Below are 9452 nucleotides of genomic sequence, written 5' to 3'. Positions count from 1 at the left end.
ATGAATGACTTCAACAAAACTCAGTGAGGTTAACTTAACATCATATTGTGCATTCATTCACAAGATTCGACACCACATATAACATGAATATCGATAATGTAATTAATGATAATGACATGATATATGAATGATTATGCTATTATGCTCCTAACTCTATCATGAAGTCTCTATGGTAGATACGCATTAAGTCATACACCAGTCTTTTTGGGCGGTCTCGGTCACTCTTCCCTCACGGCACTCAAGCACATCTATTGGGTTAGTCCCTCTTCCTTCATGACACTCAAGCACGTTTGTTGGGTTAGTCACTCTTCCCTCATGGCACTCAAGCACGTCTGTTGGGTTCTCCACGGTTGTTGGGTAAAGTCCTATCAAGCCATGGTTGGGGATTAGGTTACCACTCTCTCACATATCTGGCGCGTGTCAAGGATAATCTTTGGCCCAATGCAATGTCATACGATCTCGTACTACATATGGTCCGGATATCTCCCCTCACGCCTAGTGCTCTGTTGGTCCAATACTTTCCCACCTATGAATGGAACCTCAACGTGATGCATCTATTGGATCCCATTCCTTAACCCAACGGTCATCCACATATAATGGACAGGATGCTCTCCATGTTCTCTCACGGATTGGTTATCGGTCTTGAGCGCCCAGGAGCCCTTATCTTATATGCAACCCTACCTCTCTATGATGATAGTGAGCCTACTTGACACACAGGACCCAACCATTAACATCGCGAGTTAACTGGCTTCAATACCCCTACTGAAAGGGTAGTAGTACTCATGAGGTCACCTAACCAAACACTTCTAGACATGCCCTAGATATGTCAACCAGTAATCAGGGAAAGCACCAAGGGCACCATAGGAATGCGTCCATACCTCCTCCTTTGGTGTCCTATGACAGAAATGCCTAAAGGGCATTCCCCATTCCCAATCAAAATCTAAGCAATCACATATGTCACTAGGGCAATGGGTGAACCCACAACCCCAATAAGCAACATAAAATAAAAAGAGTAATTTAATTCAACATCATCCATATATTTTTTTATATCAATAATTTAGGATTCAACAAGAAAAACTCAATCCATTCAATCTCATCCATCTCATATCACCATTCAAAAATATTGAAAAATAGAAGACATAATCACAAGATAATACTAAAGCAAGTCAAGATATCAATAATAAAAATTAATTAACATAATTAAACATGCAAGATAAGGTTAAGTATATTCCTCACCTTTTACTTTGATCCTTTCTCCAACGTCCCAAAATTCACTCCCACAGCTTGGTGACTAAAGATACTAGATACATAAACCTATTTATGCAAAAGAAATAATTATCACAAATTAGAGTCAATTTTGGGTTTCAAAGGATATCCCAAAATCTTCCCACGAAAACCCAAATCTGAAAAGTAGGTTAAAAATGGTAGTTCTCAACCTCACTAGTGAATGGTCTCTAATTCGCCATCAATTCGAAGTCTAATCGAAACAAAATTTTGGGGGAAGTTAATTGGCAGCAAAAGGATCATACGAGTACCTTCAATTTGATCCAATTTGACCAAGATCAAAAAGCCCCGAATTGGCTCTCCTAAATCATCCGTGGGCAACTTGGAGAGTCAAATTCTGAAATCTTTTGCAAGGGGACGTACATTTACTCCCATACACAAGGGAAACATTAATACAAGAAAAGATGATCATCCAAGATACCTAACACTCTTCCTTTTCAAGATCTCACAAAAGAAGAGAAGAGAAATTACTCCCAAAACCATGTATGTATAAGAGAAGGATTAAAGAAAACAAACCTTTCTTAATGTTTTTGTGAAGATTCGAATCACAAATCACCTTCGGAATGATGGGAACCGTTCTTCTTCTTGGTTTCTCCTCTTCTCGCAGCCACAAACTCGTTCTTGCATAAAGAAATGCGGTTATGGATGAGTTAAAACATAAAATAGGGCTTAAAAACCCAAAATTTCGTTTTTGCCCCTAAATAGAAAATGGGGTGGGGGGTTGGTTCACCCAAATTGCCCAACTTACAGTCCATGGTTGGAACCCCAAACAGACTCCAAATTTGGTGATTTTTGGCTCATTGGAAAGGTCTTTCGATGATCTTCAATTTGATTCCTTATTTGCATCAATAAGATTCTCCATCGCCGATATATGAATGTTCCAAAATCACCATTTTTACACCATCGTGATTAATCTTCTCTCTTCACTTAAACTCTAGGAGAGTTGTTGAGTCATCACAAGGGTCATCCATCAACATTGGTTCCATTTTCAATCCTTCGGGCTTGACTTGAATGGTCCACAATTGTAGCCAACTCGAGGCACGGGTTCTCGGTCTTGAGACCATGTATTACAGGGGTAGAAATCCGGGGATTTCACAATATAAGTTGGATAATTCAAGGAGTAGCATTCATATTAAGGGGTGATTCATCAAGAGTAGTATCATTTGGAAGCTGGATAAAAAGGGGTTGGAAAAGTAAACATGGGGACCTACATTGAGTGTTGGGGGAGTAGAAAAGGAAAGGAAATGATTTTGTGGGGAAATTGCAAATGTGGATTCCACATTTATTATATCCCTCACTTTTTCACAAAGTTCCACTAAATTAATGGGACTTTAAAATGGGGTGGGGCAGAAAAAGGAGTGTGTCATATCAGCAAACAAGGCTCCTTAACTCGAGAGAACTTGTCTGCTGACTTTCCCACTCCATTGAACCAAACAAGCCATGCTTTAAAATTTTGTGGAAAAGTTTACTTTTCCCACCCCATTTTCAAATTCTTTCAATAAATGATACTTTTAGTGATATGCAAATTTGTTTTAAATTCATGCATAAAGTGTCACATCCACCCAACCGATACCCTATCTAGCATACACAAGTGTGTGATCCACAGCCCCGAAGATCAAGTATTGAGGAAATCATCCTTGCACATAAGCAATAATATAATCATGAACGGATAAAATCAAGTGTAATATTATAAATAAAATATCCAAACAAGGAAATGAATAACAGTAAAATCAGAGTACGGAAAAATGATACCAGATGTAAACATCAAAAAGGAGTAGGGTGAGGCGGAATCTCACTCCACAATTACAGTGGAAATGTAGCACGTAAGTCTACAAGAATACAAATGTTCTCAAAAGAAAGTAAAGGAATGGAACTCAAACTAAACTAAGAGTCTTCTACTCTATAGATAACGTCTTCAAAATAGTGGACTTCATCAATCCAACTATGACGTTTCCACTCCACATTAGGTCTAATCGTAGTATGCATCGTGACCAAACGTGGGATCATCAATGTGATCTTCATTGTAGCCAGCACCTTGCATGTAGTACACTTCTTCAACTGGTGCTTCTTCATATTTCCCTTCATGGTAATCAGTACTTGTAGAGGAATCTAACACAAAAGGTTGCACAAAAAGGAGTGAGTTCATTAGAGTTCGAATGAACTCAGTAAGGCAAGTTAAATCATATCAACATAAATAACATGTTGTAGAACATAACAAAATGCAATGCAATATGAATCAAACAATGTATGTATGCATCTATACTCTATGTATGCTGGTCTCTATAGGCAAACATGCTTTAAGTCATAGCACCGTACTTCTTTAGGAAGGTCTCTTATCATAACGCCGGTTGGTAGTGGGTCCTCCATCCCTCGGGACAATCCATGGTTGGGGGTTAGGTCACCGCTCTCTCACATCACCATTGGTCTAAGTACTGGCGCATGTCAAGGTTAATCCTAGCCCAATGCATGTCATCTACTCAATCATATCAACTCGGTTCCAAATGCGTCCATTCCTCGCCCCTGGCAATCCTTTCCGGTATCCTTCACACTAGAGTTAGCATAGTCCTTGACTATAGACTCATCAACCCTATTGATCATCCACATATAATAGATGGGAAGCTCTCATGTCCCCTCATGGGTTGGTTACCGGTCTTAAGTGCCCATAAGCCCGAGTCTACTATATGCAACCCTACCAATAAATGGCCCCTTTCAGGTATCCACAATGTGATTCATGTCCTCTCACGGATTGGTTACCGGTCTTGAGCGCCCATGAACCCAATTGCTACCATGGGTCGTTCGGTCTCAATACCCTTTAGAATCGGGTATGATATAACAGGGACATCCTAGCCAAACACTGCTAGACAGCCTTAGGTATGACATCCAATAATCCGGGAAAGCGTCGATGAGCATCTTCGGAGAACATCCCATACTATTCCCTCTGATGTCCAAGGACAAAAATGTCAAAGGACATTCCCCAATCCCAAATCATACCTAATCAATCACATGTGACCATGGATCAAACCAAAAGGACGTTTGACATCCATCTCCCACCTGTCGCGTCACCATTGACTTACGTTGTGTGAAGGTGCTGGAGATACTGTTCCAAGCCCAAGACCCTCTTCTATTCCACACTTTGGGATAAAAAAAAATAAAGTCCTTCTTGATGTATCTTGCCCTCAACACTTTGACCCACAACGATTGCGGTTGAGTAATTAATCTCCATCCTTGCTTAAGTAGCAAAGCTGAGTTTAAATCCTCCATTTTTTTTAAAGCCTAGCCTTCCTTTTTCTTTGGGTTGACTGAATTTCTCCCATGAGATTAAATTTAACTGCCTGTTCTTTTCGGGTTTTCCATGCCAAAATCTTCGACATAGCGCATCAATTTGGAGCAAATACTCTTCAGGAATATTAGACATTGCATCTGATTAGGGCCATTGATTGGATTACAGACTGCATCAAAATTCCCCGTCCTGCAAAGGATAGAGAATTCAACTTCCAACACGCCATCTTTCGATTCATCCGGTCCAACACAGGGTGTAGGAATCTTGTTTTCCTTGTCCCCATCAACAATGTCATCCCCAAGTATGTAGTATCTTTCTTGATTTTGGGTACCCTCAGAATTGTCGTCATGCAATCTCTCTCTTCTTTTGGTACATTTCTGCTGAAAAAGACACTACTTTTTGCAAAATTGATTTCTTGCCCTATCAGATCCGTGAAAAGTTCCAACACTGCTTTCAAAGCAAGTATTTCTTTTGTCTTGGCTTTACAAAATAAAAACGTATCATCTGCAAAGAAGAGATGAGTAATTTCTGGTGCCTCCCGACCCATCTTGATTCCACTTAAAAGGTGCAATGACCTGTACTCATCAAGCAAACGGGATAAAACTTCCATAATTAAAAGAAAAAGGTAAGGACTCAACGGACATCCTTGCCTTAGTCCTCTAGATCTTGAAAGCCACAAATATGGTGACCCCCCAAGCTTAACCGGAAAATTAGGTGAAGAAATTGATTACCCATAAACTAATAGATTGGCATCGATTCTGTTTTAGTAATTCAATGTCGAATATAAAATGACCTAAAATGACCATAATGCCCTTTGAAAATTGATATTACTAAATTATCCCCTAATTGTCACTCAATCTCCCTTAGATGTGTGAGGGGGGAACCCTTCACCCATCTTCTTTCTACACCTTAACCTTACCGGATCACTCACCACTGCTGGGAGGACTCCTTATCCCAGTAATCTCTAGGGTTTTAGAAAGTACATAGGCACCGGTTGATCGAGAATTGTAGGTGAGATTACCTGAGGGCAGATCTGCGAGCAATTTCTCGGATTGTGTTCCCAACCATAGCATCTGGAGTGAACGTTTAAGCTATGAAGCCAACCACATTTTGGATTTTGGCAGCCTAGAATCTTGGCCCAAAATGACACTTTGTGAATGAAAGTCAAATACTTGAAGGGCCTTGGTTTGCGAGCCCAAAACCTTGATCGGGTTTTAATTCATAAAAAAACAAATGAAAAGCCCCATCATGGTTTCTCTTCCCTTCGCTTGATTTGTTGTCATTTGAGGGATCTAGTTAGAAGGGAATTGTAGATCGTTCGTAGTAAAAATCAATCAACTTTCATCTCTGCAGTTAGAATGCGGTTTCCGTCCAACCAACGAAGAACCAGTGAAGTGTGAAAGTTAAAGAGAGGGATTCTAATGTCAAGTGATTCCTAAAATTGATGTTTGTAAGAGGGAGCATTGGGATTTGTCTGGTGAGTCTCAACCTAGGATTTTTACATCCGTTCCCATTTGCTAGTTTCGTTGGATTTGATTTATTCTATGCTGAGATTATTTGAGTAGACCTTGTCACTCTTGAGCAGGGTACCCACGCTAAAACCCTAATTGAGATGTCGCATCTTGTTACATCATACGATACAAACCCCATCACTCTTGAGCAAGGTACCCACGCCGAAACCCTAATTGAGATGCTTCATCTAAAAACCTTGAACACCCATAATACTTTGTCTATAAATCAAGCGGAGTTCAAACATTTGGTAAAACTTGTCAAAATTAGGTTGGGCCAGCTCTCAACCAGATAAACCCATCCTAAGTCATAATTGTTGGTAACCATTAGTTATAAGGTTGGTGGATTTATCATAAATGCAAATAATATTTTGAACTGTAATGAAAAAAAGTGAACACAAGGAAATGTTTAAAATTGTGGTGTTTATTAAAAATGATAATCACATGTGGTGTCTTTAGAGTATTTTATTTCATTCTTTTCCCTTGGTGATAGAACTACTTTGTTCATTAACACGTTATGCAATGATTAAAAGAAATAAATAATCTTACAAAATCCGTATCGATAATCAAAAATGTTTGTGGCTATTGTCATTTTCTCTGGCTATGTTTCTCTAATTATCTTTTTTTTCAAAAAGTCAATTTGAAATATTGGAGGCAATTGAAATACTACTTATATAAGAAGAAATTTAAGGTAGTTTTTTTATTCTAATTTCACAACAATATACATATTAGTAGGGGAGCAAGTTTGGCCCGGACGGCCCTAACCCGCTCTAAGCCCGCCCTGAGCCCGAATAGGGCTTGGGTTCAAGATTTTGGCCTTGAGGGCGGGTTAGGGCCAAAATATTGTGGCTTTGACTAGGCCAAGGGCGGGCCTGGGATTACTCTTTGGCCTGCCGGGCTGTCCCGACCCATCCCTGATTTTTTGCCTCACCCTAGCCCTGATTATGGCCCTAATTTTGTCCTTGATGCTTGATCTCAATGAATTAGGAACATGGACAAAAATAGGGTCAGTTAGGGTCAAGGACAAACAGGGCCAAGTATAGGGCCAATCAGGGCTAGGACTAGAGATAGGGCCAGTCAAGGCTAGAGATAGGGCCAATTAGGGCTAGGGATAGGGCCAATCAGGACCAGGGTCAGGGCTAGGGACAAACATGGCCAAGTATAGGGCCAATCAAGGCTAGGGACAGGGATAGGGGCCAATTAGGATGGGGACAAGGCCAATTAGGGCCTATGACAGGGCCAATAAGAGCGGGAATGGGCTTGGCTTGGCCTGGACTTAAGGTTAGGGATAATAATCATTGGCCCTGAATTAGGGTCAGGGCAGAAATGAGCTTAGTTAAGAATATATAGGGTTGTGCTTGGGATTGCAAAAGCCCAGCCAAGCCCAGCCTTGTTGCAGCCCTACATATTAGGTGATTTTTTACATGTTCTTTTTACTATAAATTACAATTTTAAAGATTGTCATATTAGAATTAATTGTAAATGAAAGTTATAATTTTGCAATTATTGTAAAATTGTATTGGAGAAGTCGTGCTGACTATTGTATAATTAGATTATATATAAAATTATCCTCCAAGGGATGCAGTTGAGGTATGCATAAGTTTTTTGTCTTACTTATTTATGTACTTATTCCAAAAGAAGACTTATTATTAAGCTCTCTAGGGAAATAATTAGTCAAAAAAACATTTATAATAAATAGGGGTGGGGATTGCTACCAAACTTTACTAAGAGGAAACTTTTTTGCTCATCTAGTACAACAAGGGAAAATTTTAGTCCTACCTCGTGAGTTACCCCCTAATATTAGTGCCACCTTAGGAGTTACCTAATTTATCAATCCAACCTCCTATGACAAATGCCATTAGTCTCCGTTAGTTTTTATTTATCAATTTTCAATATTATCCCCACATTCTAAGGAAATAAAATGAGAAAGAAGAGGGGGGGGGGGGGAATTCATACGAGAATAGAAATCATGAAGATGCAAGAATGAAAGAAGACCAATGTAGATGAACAAACAAACAATGTTACTCCTGATGAGTTACCCCTTAATATTAATGTTATTCCTTGAATTATCCAACTAAATATGTGGGTTTCATATTTACCATATTCCTCATTTTTTCACAAAGTCCCACTGATTTAGTAGGACTTTAAAATGGAGTGGGGTGGGAAAAGTTGGGTGCGATGTCATCATATATGGATCCCCTAATCAATAAAGCTTGTTTGATAACTTTCCTACTCCATTGAACCAAATAGATCATGCTTTGAAATTCTGTGAAAATTTTACTTTTTTCACTCCTTTTTCCTCACCCCATTTCAAATTCTTTCAAACAAACTATACCTATGGTAATATGCAAATTTGTTTCATATTCATTTATAAAGTAAAAATTTATAGACTCAAAACTACGTATAAAAAAAACGATGTCTTCATTAACCCGCTGTGAGCCTCGTTGAAAGAGCTTAACAGTCGAAAGCTAAGATTGCACGTTTACAATTACATGTATGTGTAAGTTAATTCAAAGAAAACTACTTGACACGCAGGTCCTGCCTGTTAATCACTATTACTAAAAATAACAAATGATTCCGACACCACAAAATAGAGGCCTTAATATACTAACATCCCATTTTATGTTTGATAAGAACAGATACCCCAAAGATGGACTTGCATTGGACACATTAGTCCAATCTACTAATGGTTTCCATTAAATCACCATCAAAATTGTTTTGATTCCAAAACTATCACTAGTTGTAAATAAGATTACCATAATACCCCTACCCTACCTTGCATTGTCTTCTTACTTCTCCGTTCATTCTCCAAATATCTGATCTGCCATTAAAAGCCAAAACCCTCCCTAGTAGATCCTATAACAAAGTGGCTTTATATTGCAAATGTGTCATTTAATTTGCAAATTTCTAACTTTAATGTTGGGGTTATTCGACTAATGAAGTTCTGGAATTGAACAGCAAGTTAGGTGGAACGTTGATTTCATAAAGCACTACAGAAAAACCCCACAAAAGAGACGTCAGTATAGATTCACTTCCCCAACTCTTAGAAGATGAAAAACCTGATCAATTTGTGCGGTGGTTGTTAATTTATTGGTTTTCACTTCCTTCTATCAGAAAATAATGGAAGACAATCGTTGCAGGCTTGTGCTACAACAATCCGAAACCAAAGACCGAAGTTATTTAACATCTTTGGGGAAAAAAATATACTAGTTGTTATGGGCATGTTCCCGTTTTAACTTTTTTTTTTTTGTAAACAAAAGAGGAGATGCAGTAGCTACACAATGTTCGGACTTTTCATCGAGTGCGACCTATGCAAGCATTAGCCCTGTGCACTACCAACGCAAGCACTGGCCCCGTCGGCAGAGCCTCACCGGAGGCCT

This window comes from Hakea prostrata, chromosome 2, assembly GCF_041222555.1.
Source record: "Hakea prostrata isolate BN-2017 chromosome 2, UWA_Hpros_2, whole genome shotgun sequence".
Classification (NCBI taxonomy): Eukaryota; Viridiplantae; Streptophyta; class Magnoliopsida; order Proteales; family Proteaceae; genus Hakea; species Hakea prostrata.
This window is presented reverse-complemented; position numbering follows the sequence as displayed.